Source organism: Oncorhynchus mykiss, chromosome 12 (genome assembly GCF_013265735.2).
Source record: "Oncorhynchus mykiss isolate Arlee chromosome 12, USDA_OmykA_1.1, whole genome shotgun sequence".
Classification (NCBI taxonomy): domain Eukaryota; kingdom Metazoa; phylum Chordata; class Actinopteri; order Salmoniformes; family Salmonidae; genus Oncorhynchus; species Oncorhynchus mykiss.
The window spans coordinates 89177455-89198341 of NC_048576.1; the positions used below are offsets into that span (position 1 = coordinate 89177455).

The following is a 20887-nucleotide window of genomic DNA, read 5'->3' on the forward strand; positions in this document are numbered from 1 at the left end:
GAGATGAGATGGAGAGTGAAGTGGTGATGGGTTAGAGATGAGATGGAGAGTGAAGTGGTGATGGGTTAGAGATGAGATGAAGAGTGAAGTGGTGATGGGTCAGAGATCAGATGGAGAGTGAAGAGGTGATGGGTTAGAGATGAGATGGAGAGTGAAGTGGTGATGGGTTAGAGATGAGATGGAGAGTGAAGTGGTGATGGGTTAGAGATGAGATGGAGAGTGAAGTGGTGATGGGTTAGAGATGAGATGGAGAGTGAAGTGGTGATGGGTTAGAGATGGAGAGTGAAGAGGTGATGGGTTAGAGATGAGATGGAGAGTGAAGTGGTGATGGGTTAGAGATGAGATGGAGAGTGAAGTGGTGATGGGTTAGAGATGAGATGGAGAGTGAAGAGGTGATGGGTTAGAGATGAGATGGAGAGTGAAGTGGTGATGGGTTAGAGATGAGATGGAGAGTGAAGTGGTGATGGGTTAGAGATGAGATGGAGAGTGAAGTGGTGATGGGTTAGAGATGGAGAGTGAAGAGGTGATGGGTTAGAGATGGAGAGTGAAGAGGTGATGGGTTAGAGATGGAGAGTGAAGAGGTGATGGGTCAGAGATGAGATGGAGAGTGAAGTGGTGATGGGTCAGAGATGGACAGAGACTTCAAAGATTGATTTAGTCTCTATGTGTCTATTCTTAGTTGTTGAGTACATCTGTTTTCAGGGCTGTACTCCTATTTTTAGATGGTAAATATTTAGTCTTGAGGCCGGTATCACCCAGACCAGAACTACATGACTCTGTGTTGAGGTCAGCAGAGATGACCTACACGGCCTAGCAGTGATGACCTACACGACCTAGCAGTGATGACCTACACGACCTAGCAGTGATATACGGCCTAACAGAGATGACCTACACAGCCTAGCACCCACACACACACACACACACACACACACAGCTGAATCTGCACTGCCTCAGTCACTCCCATAGATAAATAAACACATGCACAAATCCATGTCTGAAGAAGCCCACAAACACCAAGCCAAAAAGACAAACCCTGCAACCGGGGACTATTTTCAGACGGAAACGGTGTGTGTGTGTGTGTGTGTGTGTGTGTGTGTGTGCGTTCTTCACCATGATTGTGAGTGTGTATTTAACTGTATGACTGTAAGCCAGAGGGTGAGTCAGAGTTGGTCTCTGTGTTGGTGTATACAGTGTAGTCTCTGGTGTTGGTGTATACTGTACAGTGTAGTCTCTGGTGTTGGTGTGTACAGTGTAGTCTCTGGTGTTGGTGTGTACAGTGTAGTCTCTGGTGTTGGTGTATACAGTGTAGTCTCTGGTGTTGGTGTATACAGTGTAGTCTCTGGTGTTGGTGTATACTGTACAGTGTAGTCTCTGGTGTTGGTGTGTGCAGTGTAGTCTCTGGTGTTGGTGTATACAGTGTAGTCTCTGGTGTTGGTGTGTGCAGTGTAGTCTCTGGTGTTGGTGTGTGCAGTGTAGTCTCTGGTGTTGGTGTGTACAGTGTAGTCTCTGGTGTTGGTGTGTGCAGTGTAGTCTCTGGTGTTGGTGTATACAGTGTAGTCTCTGGTGTTGGTGTGTGCAGTGTAGTCTCTGGTGTTGGTGTATACAGTGTAGTCTCTGGTGTTGGTGTGTGCAGTGTAGTCTCTGGTGTTGGTGTATACAGTGTAGTCTCTGGTGTTGGTGTATACAGTGTAGTCTCTGGTGTTGGTGTATACAGTGTAGTCTCTGGTTAGACTGTGTGCTCTTGGAGACATCTCCTTGTTTCACACCTTTATGAACGCTTGGCTGAATGACAAGGTTTCTGCATGACTGTGGTGCAAGGATACTGGAGAAAAACAACTTGTTTTTCTGAATATGTTGTTGAGGAAGCCCCAGGGTCTAACGACTCTCAGCACCAGTCACCTCTATATCAAGCAGTTTGGTTCAATCCAATTCCCAAAGTTGGACTTGGATTCAAATACTATTCAAAATCGTTCAAATACTTTGAGCATTTGTTTTAGCTTGCCTGGAGGGCCAGGTGGGCGGGGCTTGCAGTTTGTTTTAGCTTGCCTGGAGGGCCAGGTGGGCGGGGCTTGCAGTTTGTTTTAGCTTGCCTGGAGGGCCAGGTGGGCGGGGCTTGCAGTTTGCCATTTCAATACTTTTCTATTGGTTCCATTCCAACAGGCAAGATACATCAAAACACAGATAGAGTATTTTAAATGATTTCAAATCGTATTTGAACCCAGGTCTGATGGAGAATAACACAAACACAGGGTTTGTGATGAACTCATGAAGTGGACATAGAGTTTGTCTCTAAGCAATTACATTAGAAGTCAACATGAAAAGACAGACACACACAAACAGGCTGCCCTTCCATCAGCGCTGTCGCCTGAGGAGCGTTATGATGAAAATGTGTTATTGGAGCTGTTGTGTCCTTTTGATGCTGACAGCAATGTTGTTGTCAACAGTCAGTCTCTGGCGTCACACACACACACAGCCCGATACGATCAGCTGAGACGGTATAGTGTGTGTGTTACTTGCGAGTGGCTGACAAGAGCACAAAGAAACACAGGTACACTCATTAATTACACAAACAGGTTTATAACGCCGTTCTGTCAGTGTCACTTTACTGGTTTGGCTTTGGGAGAGTATCAAACATTTGTATGAATTACAGTTACACTGTGTACTTTGTGAGGCTCACAGTAATGTGTGCCAGGCAGGGGGTCAAATCTACTGTTATTCAAAGTCACACATCCATAAAGTCACACATCAGCAGTCACTGCACAGCCATCTAAATACATAGGTTATAACCTGGTTCACACAGAACCCTGTAAAGAACACACACACATTGAACCACGTAGCTGTGTTAAACTACTGTCCTACCATGATACCCTGCCTTCACTCACTAAGTACTGTAGCTGTGTTAAACTACTGTCCTACCATGATACCCTGCCTTCACTCACTAAGTACTGTAGCTGTGTTAAACTACTGTCCTACCATGATACCCTGCCTTCACTCACTAAGTACTGTAGCTGTGTTAAACTACTGTCCTACTATGATACCCTGCCTTCATTCACTAAGTACTGTAGCTGTGTTAAACTACTGTCCTACCATGATACCCTTCCTTCACTCACTAAGTACTGTAGCTGTGTTAAACTACTGTCCTACCATGATACCCTGCCTTCACTCACTAAGTACTGTAGCTGTGTTAAACTACTGTCCTACCATGATACCCTGCCTTCACTCACTAAGTACTGTAGCTGTGTTAAACTACTGTCCTACCATGATACCCTGCCTTCACTCACTAAGTGCTGTAGCTGTGTTAAACTACTGTCCTACCATGATACCCTGCCTTCACTCACTAAGTACTGTAGCTGTGTTAAACTACTGTCCTACCATGATACCCTTCCTTCACTCACTAAGTACTGTAGCTGTGTTAAACTACTGTCCTACCATGATACCCTGCCTTCACTCACTAAGTACTGTAGCTGTGTTAAACTACTGTCCTACCATGATACCCTGCCTTCACTCACTAAGTACTGTAGCTGTGTTAAACTACTGTCCTACCATGATACCCTGCCTTCACTCACTAAGTACTGTAGCTGTGTTAAACTACTGTCCTACCATGATACCCTGCCTTCACTCACTAAGTACTGTAGCTGTGTTAAACTACTGTCCTACCATGTTACCCTGCCTTCACTCACTAAGTACTGTAGCTGTGTTAAACTACTGTCCTACCATGATACCCTGCCTTCACTCACTAAGTACTGTAGCTGTGTTAAACTAATGTTCTACCATGATACCCTGCCTTCACTCACTAAGTACTGTAGCTGTGTTAAACTACTGTCCTACCATGATACCCTGCCTTCACTCACTAAGTACTGTAGCTGTGTTAAACTACTGTCCTACCATGTTACCCTGCCTTCACTCACTAAGTACTCTAGCTGTGTTAAACTACTGTCCTACCATGATACCCTGCCTTCATTCACTAAGTACTGTAGCTGTGTTAAACTACTGTCCTACCATGATACCCTTCCTTCACTCACTAAGTACTGTAGCTGTGTTAAACTACTGTCCTACCATGATACCCTGCCTTCACTCACTAAGTGCTGTAGCTGTGTTAAACTACTGTCCTACCATGATACCCTGCCTTCACTCACTAAGTACTGTAGCTGTGTTAAACTACTGTCCTACCATGTTACCCTGCCAGTCTGACAGAAGACAGCCTGCCTTCTTGCTCTCCTTTTCCTCCCTCCCTCCCTCACTTCCTCTGTCATTCTATCGTTGTCTGGTTCGGTCGTTCATCCTCTCGCTCCCCGTGCCAGAACGCCTCATACGCCACACGGCCTGCTGCCGCTCAGCACGCTCCCTACCTCCCTCCTCGCACCCCTCCCATATGGCGCTGGAATGCAGCACGTTAAAACAACACCACTTCCTGTTCAGCTTGTGGAGTGATGTGGAGAGCAGGACTGGAGCTGGGAGGGAAGGAGATGGGGGTTGTTGTGGGGTGGTGTGGAGAGCAGGACTGGAGCTGGGAGGGAAGGAGATGGGGGTTGTTGTGGGGTGATGTGGAGAGCAGGACTGGAGCTGGGAAGGAAGGAGATGGGGGTTGTTGTGGGGTGGTGTGGAGAGCAGGACTGGAGCTGGGAGGGAAGGAGATGGGGGTTGTTGTGGGGTGATGTGGAGAGCAGGACTGGAGCTGGGAGGGAAGGAGATGGGGGTTGTTGTGGGGTGATGTGGACAGCATTACTGGAGCTGGGAGGGAAGGAGATGGGGGTTGTTGTGGGGTGATGTGGACAGCATTACTGGAGCTGGGAGGGAAGGAGATGGGGGTTGTTGTGGGTTGATGTGGAGAGCAGGACTGGAGCTGGGAGGGAAGGAGATGGGGGTTGTTGTGGGGTGGTGTGGAGAGCAGGACTGGAGCTGTGAGGGGAGGAGATGGGGGTTGTTGTGGGGTGATGTGGAGAGCAGGACTGGAGCTGGGAGGGAAGGAGATGGGGGTTGTTGTGGGGTGGTGTGGCGAGCAGGACTGGAGCTGGGAGGGAAGGAGATGGGGGTTGTTGTGGGGTGGTGTGGAGAGCAGGACTGGAGCTGGGAGGGAAGGAGATGGGGGTTGTTGTGGGGTGATGTGGAGAGCAGGACTGGAGCTGGGAGGGAAGGAGATGGGGGTTGTTGTGGGGTGATGTGGAGAGCAGGACTGGAGCTGGGAGGGAAGGATATGGGGGTTGTTGTGGGGTGGTGTGGAGAGCAGGACTGGAGCTGGGAGGGAAGGAGATGGGGGTTGTTGTGGGGTGGTGTGGAGAGCAGGACTGGAGCTGGGAGGGAAGGAGATGGGGGTTGTTGTGGGGTGATGTGGAGAGCAGGACTGGAGCTGTGAGGGAAGGAGATGGGGGTTGTTGTGGGGTGGTGTGGAGAGCAGGACTGGAGCTGGGAGGGAAGGAGATGGGGGTTGTTGTGGGGTGGTGTGGAGAGCAGGACTGGAGCTGGGAGGGAAGGAGATGGGGGTTGTTGTGGGGTGATGTGGAGAGCAGGACTGGAGCTGGGAGGGAAGGAGATGGGGGTTGTTGTGGGTGGTGTGGAGAGCAGGACTGGAGCTGGGAGGGAAGGAGATGGGGGTTGTTGTGGGGTGGTGTGGAGAGCATTACTGGAGCTGGGAGGGAAGGAGATGGGGGTTGTTGTGGGGTGGTGTGGAGAGCAGGACTGGAGCTGGGAGGGAAGGAGATGGGGGTTGTTGTGGGGTGGTGTGGAGAAAAAAGGTCTGGTCAACCATAACTAAAACAATCCCCAAAAGAGGTGAGTTAAACTACTGTACCTACCTTAACTACAAGAGCTAGTCTGTGGGTTCTGACCACACCTCAACGGTCAAGATGATTGGTCAGTCACAAATACAGTGTGTGTGTTAATGTGTTTGTTCTGTTGTGTTGTCTACAGATAGAGGGGACACCACCACCACCCCAGTCAAAGTGAAGTGAAACAGGAGGAGGCATCTTGTTGAGTGGGTAAGTTAAGGGTTAATTGTTTGACCGTCCATTTCACTCCTCTTCAATGTTCATATGACAGAGTAGTTAAGTTGCTATACTACCAGAAATACGACTACTAACACTTCCATATGAAACAAGATGATACAAGTTTGTCAACAGATTGGTTTTTAGTTCACTCCAGAAGTATCATAGGGTAACATTTTTGGCACATTTCTGAATGAGGAAACATCCTGTTGAATGATTGCATTCAAAGTTTCCAGAAAGCACACTTGGCTGTTGATAGTGTTAACCTCAACACATTCCTTCCTCATGAGTCCTCTTCACACTTGACTGAGTCCCTCAATGAGAAGTTGTCTATCTACCTACAACAAGGACTGAGAGCACACACATGCTATTTACTGAGCAGAGAGCGCTGTTGAGGAAGTATGGAGGGTGAGTGTGTGCGTGTGTGTGGGGGGGGGGCATGGCTGCCTGGTTTGCATGGCTGCCTGGTGTGTGTGTGTGTGTGTGTGTATGTGTGTGATGGTCTATAAAAGTGCAGGCAGGGGAGGCTTATTCAATCACTGGTGATAATTGCCCCTCTCCACCCCCCTGGGCCGGTCCATTATAGATGGAGGGGGAGTGTGTCTGATCGAGCTGGGATGGTCTATTATGTGAGGCAGGGGGAGTGTGTCTGGGTCAAGCTGTGGTCTGGTCCAGCAGTCAGGCTCTGGGGCAGCAGGGGCTGTTGTTAAGGTCTGACAGGGACTGTGCAGGCTTGGAAAGTGTGCTTTTCTCCCCCCTCCTCTCCTTTCTGACCCAGAACACAGCCCACTGCTCAAGGCCTGTGGGGTCTGGAATCATTAGTACACTCACTAATTTCCTTACAACCACCTCTACCTTTCCCTCCTCCCCACTCCTCAAACCTCAGAGAGAGACAGAGAGACATAGAGAGACAGAGTGAAAGGGAGTGATACAGAGTGAGGCATGCAGTAAGTGATTGCACACAGACACACACACACACACACACACACACAGACACACACATTAGCCCCACTCTGGAGAGCAGACTTGTGGACAGACAAACACACACATGTACTGCAGGCAGACAGGCAGGCAGGCAGACAGACAGACAGGCAGTGAGGCAGGATGTCACTGTGTGCTGTAATTTGAGGCAGTGCGTTGGAGCTTTGATGTTAAAACGACAGGATTAAGGTAGAAGCAGCCAGAAGACTATGTGTTGACACAAACCCTCTCTCACTAGATAGTGAATTATTTACAACCCAGCAGCGTTCCAACCAGACACACATTCCTGAACTAGAAGAAGTGTGTATGTATGTGTGTGTCTCCAAACCATGGAGCGTAGGGGGCCATGACAGGGCTGAGATCATAGAGACTAGGGAGGGTCTGTCTGCTCCATCACTGAGGACATGTATCTGCTCCTGGACGGGTCTGACAGAGCCCCTCTATAGGCTGTACAGAGTGACAACCAACACAAACACAGTGTCTGGAAGACTACGTCCAGAAACACCTGGACACTGTGTGAAGGGACGGGTAGTTCTCCTCTCTGGGGGTTTTACAATATGAAGCAGGAGTGATGTACCATGGTGTCTCTCTCTCTCTACTCAGCATTAACAACAAGACAGTGGGACTAACCCATAGAACACATGTGGATTCCATCTGTGTGCAAACACACACACAGAGATCTCCCAAAACCTCACCAAGGGCCCCGTCTCTCACCTCTCCAGATGGAGGGCACGAGGAGGCTCGGGGGGAATAGCTCTCAAATTGAATTCAGTGGTGGGTTGTTTAAAGTGGAGCGCCATGTGCAACACATGACCAGGCAGTGGTGTGTGTTAGCGCTCCAGCCTCCGCAGGCAGATCTCTCTCTCTCATATGGTTGTTTTCTTGAGGAATCTCTCCCATATCTAACCCAGAGAGCACGGCACACCTGTTGCACGTTAATTGCAGTGTTCCAGGGTCACGGTGATATAACCTTGTTGAAAGATCTCTCAGCTACAGAGTAGAGGCAGCCCCGGCAGAAGCAGGCAGCAGTGAGCTCAGGAGGCAGGCGAGGCCACCCCGGGACAAGCCAAGCTGACAGGGGGACGTTAGAGGCGGTTGGTTGAGCTAGGAGGCCCTGGCAAGTGACCAACACAGCGAGATGTCTTCTCACAATGCATTCTTTTGTGACAGTTTAAATCAGCCAAAGAGATCTTCTTGTCATAATTTATCTGTGTGTGTGTGTGTGTGTATGTTTTATGGGATAAAGCCCCAAGGCTAGAATGGCTTAAAATCACAGACAGTCATTTCTACAGTACAGTAAACTACAGACCTGTAAAACAGGTAGATAGGTCTGTAAACACAGGCTTATTGTCAAAGAATGAGGAAAGAAAGTGTAAATGTGTAGCTGTGAGAACCCTACACTGTCCTCTACTGACACAATGACACAGACACACTACTGTCTACAAGCCAGATCCCTCTCTCAGCCTCCAGATCAGACTACATACACCATGTGACGTCATGACTACTCAGATCCTAGAGAGACGTGGAGAGAGAGGTGATTAGATTCAGATGACTAATGTAGTCAATGTCCCCACCTGGACCTACATAACTCACATCAACATACACATGTGCCTCTCCTCCACAGATTGATAAGACACAGTGACAATTAAGTTAGCAACAACAACTAATTCCATTTGCAATAGCCACACCAAAAGTTGTGGTTACCCTAGCACTAAACACACTTGATTCAAGGAATCATCTCATCATCAAGGCTTTCATTACAAGCACTAACACACTTGATTCAAGGAATCATCTCATCATCAAGGCTTTCATTACTAGCACTAACACACTTGATTCAAGGAATCATCTCATCATCAAGGCTTTCATTACTAGCACTAACACACTTGATTCAACGAATCATCTCATCAAGGCTTTCATTACGAGCACTAACACACTTGATTCAACAAATCATCTCATCAAGGCTTTCATTACGAGCACTAACACACTTGATTCAACGAATCATCTCATCAAGGCTTTCATTACGAGCACTAACACACTTGATTCAACGAATCATCTCATCAAGGCTTTCATTACGAGCACTAACACACTTGATTCAACGAATCATCTCATCATCAAGGCTTTCATTACGAGCACTAACACACTTGATTCAACGAATCATCTCATCAAGGCTTTCATTACGAGCACTAACACACTTGATTCAACAAATCATCTCATCAAGGCTTTCATTACGAGCACTAACACACTTGATTCAACAAATCATCTCATCAAGGCTTTCATTACGAGCACTAACACACTTGATTCAACGAATCATCTCATCATCAAGGCTTTCATTACGAGCACTAACACACTTGATTCAACGAATCATCTCATCAAGGCTTTCATTACAAGCACTAACACACTTGATTCAAGGAATCATCTCATCATCAAGGCTTTCATTACTAGCACTAACACACTTGATTCAAGGAATCATCTCATCATCAAGGCTTTCATTACTAGCACTAACACACTTGATTCAACGAATCATCTCATCAAGGCTTTCATTACGAGCACTAACACACTTGATTCAACAAATCATCTCATCAAGGCTTTCATTACTAGCACTAACACACTTGATTCAACGAATCATCTCATCAAGGCTTTCATTACGAGCACTAACACACTTGATTCAAGGAATCATCAAGGCTTTCATTACTTGAATCAGGTGTGTTAGTGCTAGGGCCCCCCTATGGGTCCCCAGGACAGGAAAACACAGACCTAGAGAAACTCTACAGATTGATCTAAATTGGAAACAGTGACGACAAGTTTAATAAATGATCTTGTAAATCGCCAGGCCGACGGCCAAGTGACTAAACAATGTACTGCTACTGTCATCCTCACAGTGACACTGTCACCATTGTGTCCCTAGTGTCACACATTGTCCCATCTCTGGCATCTGTGGCATTCTTTACTGTCATAGACCTCCTACAGGACAACAGTGACCTTTCTGTTAAAACACCTTCAAGACAAGAACCAGAACAGCAGCAGCATCTCCAGCTGATTGACACAAATCCCTTCAGTGTTCTATGAAGAGGTGTACTGTGACGTTTATCCTTCAAGTCAATTTAACGTCACTGTCCCCTGGAGGAAAATACATACTGGCTTTCTGTCCCTCCCTCGCCCGTACCTGCTACGACACGGCTCATTGGTAGAGAGAGACATGTACGTGTGTGTGTGTGTGAGAGAGAGAGTTGGTTCCCTTCCTGCGTGGATATTTGCCCTGTCTATACCTCTACAACCCCCCTGACAGCCACTAGACAGAGGGAGGAGAGGTTACTGGTGTCCTGAAGAACACCTTCAGAAGAAACACAGACGGGAGAGAAAACAGGGCAACGGGGGATGAACAGGTGTGAACACAGATGTGCTATGAGGCTGAGGATGATTCATACATGTGTGTCTCAGTGTATGTTGACGGGGTGTGTGAAACTGTGTACTTCAGACAGCCTGTCCAGGTTACACAGGACATGATGCCATGTCCACTGACTTTCACATTAGTCAAGTATCACATCAGCTGGAACGTAGAGAGTCCATCATCAGATCATTATCAACTCACTGGAAATCCTGATTTCTCCACAGCCTGTATATCTGTTAACATTTGAGGTAAATGTACAGACCTATTTTACATTTTTGGTGACGTGGAGGTGAAAGAATGCTACTGCTTGTTACCTGCTGCTCCTAGATTAACTGCAGGTTCATTATGAGACGTGTGTGTGTGTGTGTGTGTGTGCGCGCTACGGCGGCGGCGGAGGCTGCGGTGACAGAAATGTGGTTGGCACACTGCAGGGTAAATCCTCTCTGGAGACATGGGGTGACAGAGGTATTTGGTAGGAGGTGACATGATAGGGCGGGGGACAGTGGCGCGTGTAGCCAGAGGGAAGGACAACCAGACAGAGGGACACGGTGACAGAACCACTCAGAGAGTGTGTGTTTGTTTATCCGTCTGTCCGTCTGTCCGCCCACGGACTGGATGTGTCACAAACCCTTAGCTTTTGTTGACTTGACCTTTGTTTCCGACAGTAGACGTTCAGGGTTCAGAGGGAGAAAGGTCAAACTGAATGTGACCATACATATTCAGTCATAGGTACCTTCAATCTACATTTGACTGTTGAACAGAGGGACAAGGGTAGGACTGAATGTAAACATACATGTACATCTTCAGTATCTGAATATACTGATTCTTAAAAAATACACACGGCTCTATTTGACCAGGAGAGAAATCTGGAGGTTCAGACCCTCTTTTTCTAGAAACACCGGGCAACAGGGTCCCAAAAAATAAATACTATTCTCTACTAAGAGAGAGAAAGCAGAACTGGGAGTCAGGTAAATCCCTGATCAAAACTATGTTTGATCTCCTGGATAGCCTTTGAAGTTGAAAATAAGTTGAACTGAAGTCAAGATAAATAGTTAATCGTAGCAGTAATATCAGGGGGTGATGATGAATCAGTGTTTCATTCAAAGACATGTAACAATAAACTAGAGGTAAATACAGGATGATGAAAACAAGGTATGGAGGGAGAGAGAGAGAGATTGGTGTGCACATCACACCTGCCTTGTGTGTCAGCACACGGCCACGGAACAGGTTGAGCTGCCTCTAACTAATCCCTGACACACACACACACACACACACACACACACACACACACACACACACGTCTCCGATACTCAAACACACACATCATGAAGACAGGTACACACCATCCTCTGACACTCACACCCAGCAAACACACACACGCACATAACACATACTCACTGACACCAGAAGAATGTACACCTGCTGGTTTGCATGATTGAAAACCGACAACGGACAAGTGCTTTCCCTGTACCCATACACTTACAGCCTCTTCATTACAGAGTTATTAGTTCTATTATATGATCAAATCAAATGTGTTGGTCATGCACACACTTTAGCAGATGTTATAGCAGTGTTCAGTGAAATGCTTATGTCACTAGTTCCTAACAATGTAGTAAAATGTAGTAAAAGTCAACAAGTACACAAATGATGCCCCAAAAACATTTGACAAATCTTGAAACGTCAGAACGAATCTAATTAACCCAAATAGCACTGTAACAGTAATCCACATCTACACAGGAGGAATTTACACAATATATACTCACAATGATATGTACAGCAGTAAATATATTAGAGTGAGATATATCAATAACCCAGTATATTAAAAAATACACCGTGTGTATAAACAGTGTAACTAAAATGCAATGTAGAAATATTAGAATGAGCTATGTGAAGAATACAGTATTTAAATACACAGTACAAAACCCCATGAAAAAATGCATAGAATTGTAGAAATGTTGCGAAATATAAATACATATGTTCAGTATGTGAATGGTGTGTATAGACAGTATGTGAATGGTGTGTATAGACAGTATAGACAGTATGTGAATGGTGTGTATAGACAGTATGGACAGTATGTGAATGGTGTGTATAGACAGTATAGACAGTATGTGAATGGTGTGTATAGACAGTATGTGAATGGTGTGTATAGACAGTATAGACAGTATGTGAATGGTGTGTATAGACAGTATGGACAGTATGTGAATGGTGTGTATAGACAGTATGGGCAGTATGTGAATGGTGTGTATAGACCAGGGGTGTCAAAGTCAAATGGACGGAGGGCCAAATAAAAAAATCAGCTACAAGACGAGGGCCGGACTGTTCGAATGTTCATTGAAAAATTTTTAAATGACGCATATAGTCTAGTGAACCTAATTGAACCTACTGAAAACCTAACAAATATATTACAATATGATCAGATAAATAAAGCAATATTTTCTTATGGCTCTGTCAGTAATCTTTAATTTTCAACAGACACAAAAGACAAATTTACTTTATATAAATATCCCCATAACATGAACATTAAATGAAAGAAACCGGTATTCAAGGCACCATCAGTAGACTATATTTTCTATTTTAGCAAAAGTGGGCTAAATTTACTTCAAAGAAAAAACAATAATAGCAATTTTCTATCATCCACTCAACTGAAATATTTTAAAAATATAATTGGATTGAAATACAAAAAAATAAAGTGCAAAAATCTATTAATCAAAAACAACACTTTGTTTAAGGAGAAGTAACATGCAGTGAAAACAAATATTAAATTTTAACTTTTAAACTTGAACTGAGTAAAAACTCTAAATATGTGATTGCACAGTAATGTTCACTTTTTTGAGGTTGAGGGTGATACTTGGTGGTGTCCCATCTTTTCCACAAGTTCATCAATGTTCGGGGTAAGGCTCTGAGCTGAAGAAATCCTCAGAATTGAGTGGAGGTGTTCAGCAGTAAGTCGACTTCTGTGTGATGTTTTGTTCAGGTTCATCAAAGAAAACAGTTGTTCACACAGGTATGTGCTGCCAAACATAGACAACGTTTGAGCAGCCTGGATGCGCAGCTGGGGCATTGTGCCGGGGAGGAAACGGGCGAACTCCGCAGCACCCACTGCCGCATATTTTGCCCTCAGTGCATCATTGCATTGGAGGTCAATCAACTCCATTTGGAGGTTTGGTGGTGAGCTTTCCACGTCAACAGCAAATGGGTTACCGAGCAGTTCCAACCTGCTTTTTTGTGCTTCAAAGTCAGCAAATCGGCGTCGAAAGTCAGCGGCAAGCATACCTATTTTATCAGCCAACTGTGTGCTCGGGAACGCACTGGTAGAGAGCTTCTCTTTCATGGTCTGGCAGCTGGGAAAGTGGCTCAAATTTTCTTTCCGCATCTGCGTCTCCCACAGAGTCAGTTTGGTTTTAAATGCCTTCACTGTACTGTACATATCAGAGATGACACGATCCCGACCCTGCAGCTGCAAGTTTATTGCATTCAGATGACTCGTAATGTCACACAGAAAAGCCATTTCACACAGAAACATTTCGTCTCGGAGTTGTGTTGTGTCTTTCCCTTTGCTGTCCAAGAACAGACAAATCTCCTCACGAAGCTCGAAACATCTTTGAAGCACCTTTCCCTGGCTTAGCCATCGCACCTCTGTGTGATAAGGCAAATCACCATGCTCCGTTTCTAACTCCGTCAGAAATGCCTTGAACTGGCGGTGATTCAAACCTTTGGCTCTGATAAAGTTAACTGTGCGCGTGATGATGCTCATTACATGCTCCATTTTCAAGGCTTTACCGCACAACGCTTCCTGGTGTATGATACAATGATAAGCTGTCAGCTCACCTGTCGCGTTTTCCTCTTGCATCTTTTCCCGTATCTTCGCCACCAGTCCGCTCCTGTGTCCACACATCGCAGGTGCTCCGTCGGTTGTCAAACCCACGAGTTTTTCCCAAGGCAGCTCCATCTCATTTACACATCTTGACACCTCTTCATACAAATCATGCCCCGTAGTTGTGCCATGCATAGGACGTAAAGCCCAAAACTCCTCTGTCACGCTTAGGTTGGAGTCCACTCCGCGGATGAAAATTGACAACTGGGCAATGTCAGAAATGTCGGTGCTCTCATCCACAGCCAAGGAATATGCAATAAAATCTTTTCCCTTTTTCACAAGCTGCTCTTTTAGATTGATGGACAACTGGTCTACTCTCTCGGCAATGGTGTTTCTGCTCAGACTCACATTTAAAAAGAGTTGCCTTTTTTCTGGGCAAACTTCGTCACAAACTTTAATCATGCAGTTTTTGATGAAATCCCCCTCCGTAAATGGCCGGGCTGATTTAGCGATCTCTTCTGCCAAAATAAAACTGGCCTTTTGTAGCCTTTGTTCCATGTCCATATTCTTGTTTTTGTCCGCGTGTTTCGTTTCATAATGTCGTCTCAGATTATACTCTTTCAGTACCGCCACACTTTCTCCACACAGAAGACACACAGGTTTTCCAGCTACCTTCGTGAACATATACTCCGACTCCCACCTTGTTTGAAACCCCCGGTTCTCAGTATCCACCTTCCGTTTTGCCATTTTTGATGGGTATCTGAAAGTTAATTTTACTGTGATGCTGACGACTGCTGTGCCAATAAATATTGAAATGAAGCAGCCTACTGCTCGGTGCGTCACCTTTGCATTGTGGGAAATGTAGTATTGGTGCGTGTAAAAGATCTGCGGGCTGCCGGCTTGCTGCGGGCCGGTTCTAATAATAAATCAAGATCATCCCAGGGGCCGTAAAAAACCTTCTTGCGGGCCGGATGTGGCCCGCGGGCCTTGACTCTGACATATGTGGTATAGACAGTATGGACAGTATGTGAATGGTGTGTATAGACAGTATAGACAGTATGTGAATGGTGTGTATAGACAGTATGTGAATGGTGTGCATAGACAGTATGTTCAGTATGTGAATGGTGTGTATAGACAGTATAGACAGTATGTGAATGGTGTGTATAGACAGTATGGACAGTATGTGAATGGTGTGTATAGACAGTATAGACAGTATGTGAATGGTGTGTATAGACAGTATGGACAGTATGTGAATGGTGTGTATAGACAGTATGTGAATGGTGTGTATAGACAGTATAGACAGTATGTGAATGGTGTGTATAGACAGTATGGACAGTATGTGAATGGTGTGTATAGACAGTATGTGAATGGTGTGTATAGACAGTATAGACAGTATGTGAATGGTGTGTATAGACAGTATAGACAGTATGTGAATGGTGTGTATAGACAGTATAGACAGTATGTGAATGGTGTGTATAGACAGTATGGACAGTATGTGAATGGTGTGTATAGACAGTATGTGAATGGTGTGTATAGACAGTATGTGAATGGTGTGTATAGACAGTATGGACAGTATGTGAATGGTGTGTATAGACAGTATAGACAGTATGTAAATGGTGTGTATAGACAGTATGGACAGTATGTGAATGGTGTGTATAGACAGTATGTGAATGGTGTGTATAGACAGTATAGACAGTATGTGAATGGTGTGTATAGACAGTATAGACAGTATGTGAATGGTGTGTATAGACAGTATGGACAGTATGTGAATGGTGTGTATAGACAGTATAGACAGTATGTGAATGGTGTGTATAGACAGTATGGACAGTATGTGGATGGTGTGTATAGACAGTATGGACAGTATGTGCATGGTGTGTATAGACAGTATAGACAGTATGTGAATGGTGTGTATAGACAGTATAGACAGTATGTGAATGGTGTGTATAGACAGTATAGACAGTATGTGAATGGTGTGTATAGACAGTATAGACAGTATGTGAATGGTGTGTATAGACAGTATGTGAATGGTGTGTATAGACAGTATGTGGATGGTGTGTATAGACAGTATGTGAATGGTGTGTATAGACAGTATGTGAATGGTGTGTATAGACAGTATGTGAATGGTGTGTATAGACAGTATGTGGATGGTGTGTATAGACAGTATGTGAATGGTGTGTATAGACAGTATGTGGATGGTGTGTATAGACAGTATGGACAGTATGTGAATGGTGTGTATAGACAGTATAGACAGTATGTGAATGGTGTGTATAGACAGTATGTGGATGGTGTGTATAGACAGTATGTGAATGGTGTGTATAGACAGTATGTGAATGGTGTGTATAGACAGTATGTGAATGGTGTGTATAGACAGTATGTGGATGGTGTGTATAGACAGTATGTGAATGGTGTGTATAGACAGTATGTGGATGGTGTGTATAGACAGTATAGACAGTATGTGAATGGTGTGTATGGACAGTATAGACAGTATGTGAATGGTGTGTATAGACAGTATGTGAATGGTGTGTATAGACAGTATGTGAATGGTGTGTATAGACAGTATAGACAGTATGTGAATGGTGTGTATAGACAGTATGGACAGTATGTGAATGGTGTGTATAGACAGTATAGACAGTATGTGAATGGTGTGTATAGACAGTATGTGAATGGTGTGCATAGACAGTATGTTCAGTATGTGAATGGTGTGTATAGACAGTATAGACAGTATGTGAATGGTGTGTATAGACAGTATGGACAGTATGTGAATGGTGTGTATAGACAGTATAGACAGTATGTGAATGGTGTGTATAGACAGTATGGACAGTATGTGAATGGTGTGTATAGACAGTATGTGAATGGTGTGTATAGACAGTATAGACAGTATGTGAATGGTGTGTATAGACAGTATGGACAGTATGTGAATGGTGTGTATAGACAGTATGTGAATGGTGTGTATAGACAGTATAGACAGTATGTGAATGGTGTGTATAGACAGTATAGACAGTATGTGAATGGTGTGTATAGACAGTATAGACAGTATGTGAATGGTGTGTATAGACAGTATAGACAGTATGTGAATGGTGTGTATAGACAGTATGGACAGTATGTGAATGGTGTGTATAGACAGTATGTGAATGGTGTGTATAGACAGTATGTGAATGGTGTGTATAGACAGTATGGACAGTATGTGAATGGTGTGTATAGACAGTATAGACAGTATGTGAATGGTGTGTATAGACAGTATGGACAGTATGTGAATGGTGTGTATAGACAGTATGTGAATGGTGTGTATAGACAGTATAGACAGTATGTGAATGGTGTGTATAGACAGTATAGACAGTATGTGAATGGTGTGTATAGACAGTATGGACAGTATGTGAATGGTGTGTATAGACAGTATAGACAGTATGTGAATGGTGTGTATAGACAGTATGGACAGTATGTGGATGGTGTGTATAGACAGTATGGACAGTATGTGAATGGTGTGTATAGACAGTATAGACAGTATGTGAATGGTGTGTATAGACAGTATGGACAGTATATGAATGGTGTGTATAGACAGTATAGACAGTATGTGAATGGTGTGTATAGACAGTATAGACAGTATGTGAATGGTGTGTATAGACAGTATAGACAGTATGTGAATGGTGTGTATAGACAGTATGTGGATGGTGTGTATAGACAGTATGTGAATGGTGTGTATAGACAGTATGTGGATGGTGTGTATAGACAGTATGGACAGTATGTGAATGGTGTGTATAGACAGTATAGACAGCATGTGAATGGTGTGTATAGACAGTATGTGGATGGTGTGTATAGACAGTATGTGAATGGTGTGTATAGACAGTATGTGAATGGTGTGTATAGACAGTATGTGAATGGTGTGTATAGACAGTATGTGGATGGTGTGTATAGACAGTATGTGAATGGTGTGTATAGACAGTATGTGGATGGTGTGTATAGACAGTATAGACAGTATGTGAATGGTGTGTATGGACAGTATAGACAGTATGTGAATGGTGTGTATAGACAGTATGTGAATGGTGTGTATAGACAGTATGTGAATGGTGTGTATAGACAGTATAGACAGTATGTGAATGGTGTGTATAGACAGTATGTGAATGGTGTGTATAGACAGTATGTGAATGGTGTGTATAGACAGTATAGACAGTATGTGAATGGTGTGTATAGACAGTATGGACAGTATGTGAATGGTGTGTATAGACAGTATGGACAGTATGTGAATGGTGTGTATAGACAGTATGGACAGTATGTTAATGGTGTGTATAGACAATATGTGAATGGTGTGTATAGACAGTATGGACAGTATGTGAATGGTGTGTATAGACAGTATGGACAGTATGTGAATGGTGTGTATAGACAGTATGGACAGTATGTGAATGGTGTGTATAGACAGTATGTGAATGGTGTGTATAGACAGTATGTGAATGGTGTGTATAGACAGTATGGACAGTATGTGAATGGTGTGTATAGACAGTATAGACAGTATGTGAATGGTGTGTATAGACAGTATGGACAGTATGTGAATGGTGTGTATAGACAGTATGGACAGTATGTGAATGGTGTGTATAGACAGTATGGACAGTATGTGAATGGTGTGTATAGACAGTATGGGCAGTATGTGAATGGTGTGTATAGACAGTATGGACAGTATGTGAATGGTGTGTATAGACAGTATGGACAGTATGTGAATGGTGTGTATAGACAGTATAGACAGTATGTGAATGGTGTGTATAGACAGTATAGACAGTATGTGAATGGTGTGTATAGACAGTATGGACAGTATGTGAATGGTGTGTATGGACAGTATGGACAGTATGTGAATGGTGTGTATAGACAGTATGGACAGTATGTGAATGGTGTGTATGGACAGTATGGACAGTATGTGAATGGTGTGTATAGACAGTATAGACAGTATGTGAATGATGTGTATAGACAGTATGTGAATGGTGTGTATAGACAGTATAGACAGTATGTGAATGGTGTGTATAGACAGTATAGACAGTATGTGAATGGTGTGTATAGGCAGTATGTGAATGGTGTGTATAGACAGTATAGACAGTATGTGAATGGTGTGTATAGACAGTATAGACAGTGTGTGAATACAGCAGTACTAGCTGCTAACCCCAGCCTCCTGCTAACCCCAGCCTCCTGCTAACCCCAGCCTCCTGCTAACCCCAGCCTCCTGCTAACCTCAGCCTCCCGCTAACCCCAGCCTCCCGCTAACCCCAGCCTCCCGCTAACCCCAGCCTCCTGCTAACCCCAGCCTCCTGCATCCCAGCCTCCTGCATCCCAGCCCAGGTCAGACTGCACAGCCGTATAGTAGTGGTCCTTGTGGACAAATATCTCCTTCATGACATGAAGACTATAGAGTTCAGGGTTCAGCTGAACACTGTGGCACCTTCCTGCTCCCCAACAAGCCATCAAATGAGAGAGGGAAATAAAAAGGGAGAGAGAGAGCGAAAAAGGGAGCGAGAGAGAGAGAAAAAGGGAGAGAGGGAGAGAGAAAGAGTTCTCCCACAGAGAGGCGTCTACATCGGGTTGCCTTTTTACACCACATTGGCATGTGACAGATGGTGCTCAGGTCAAGCACAGTGGTCTCTAAGGCTTGGGGTCAGCGTGTATGGGTCAGTTAGTAGAGGCCAGGGGGCTAGTAGCTGTTTAAAGCTGACTGACCTGGGAACAGGAGCAAACCAGCCTTCTAGGACCAGAGCCAGTCTCTGAAGAATAGTCACAATCTAAATCAGATCCAGAGTCAGAAAACCAAGTGTATCAGTTGTAATTTGAGCACAGTGTTGAGCTAGTGTTTACTTTATAGTAGCTGTCCCTAACTGACCTCAGACCTGCTTGTTAGCATTCTAATCTAATTGTGTTCATTATCTAGTAATTCTATTTCTATGTCCCTGACTGACATACAGTGTATGACTGGGGCAGGACAGTGTTGTACATTTGAGTCATTGAGCAGACACTCTTATCCAGAGCCACTTACAGTAGTGAGTGCATACATTTGATCTCATACTGGTCCCCCTTGGGAATCAAACCCACAACCCTGGCGTGGCAAGCACCATGCTCTACCAACTGAGCTACAGGGAACTCCATTACCAGAGACAGTCTCTATCTGAAGAATAGTCCCAGTTTAAATGTGATCTAGAATCAGATCAGAAAACCAGTTTTTTTGTTTCACTAGACAGAGACAGGTGTTAAGGTATGGGATCAAACGTTAGTTCAAAACCCATCACAAAGGAAAGGAGGATACAGACCTATCCATTGTTCTGGTCTCTGCACACTTTGTATGAATGAGATATTTTTGTATGGTAAAGATCAGACGCCTAATGGGCTAGTCTCTCACCACGTGTCTGTATGAAGAGCTGTGATTGGATAATCAGCCAATTGACCACAGGGATGGTAGGTGTGTAACAGAGGCCTGCTTTGTGTCCATGTGAGTGGGTTGTGACCTCACTGATTTTATTAGTCAGAAAGTTCAAGGGTCACAGGGCTGGGTCACCTCATCAGTGCTGACTGAGGGAGGCAACGGCAGCCATGTGTCAATACCTATACGATCTGCAAAGAGCAAGACAGAGAGTTAGTGTGTGTGTGAATCTCATCCAAGGGGATCTTGTCAGGCATCTAGAATCCCTTCCTCTGCAGTATGTTTAGAGAAAGAAAGGAGAGGATTTAAACTGAACCTCAGACCTTAAAGCTCAG

General features: G+C 44.5%; 2 protein-coding genes across 2 annotated transcripts in view; one reads left to right on the top strand and one right to left on the bottom strand.

Moving 5' to 3' along the window:
• The window catches only part of LOC110485259 (coronin-7-like), a 288889-nt gene that overhangs the window by 92029 nt on the left and 175973 nt on the right, over positions 1-20887 (bottom strand). The window lies entirely within an intron of this gene.
• The window catches only part of LOC110512509 (vasorin-like), a 55383-nt gene that overhangs the window by 9018 nt on the left and 25478 nt on the right, over positions 1-20887 (top strand). The window contains exon 2 of the mRNA XM_036939104.1: positions 5908-5975. The gene's annotated coding sequence lies outside the window, so the exon portion shown is untranslated. The remainder of the gene's footprint in view (positions 1-5907; positions 5976-20887) is intronic.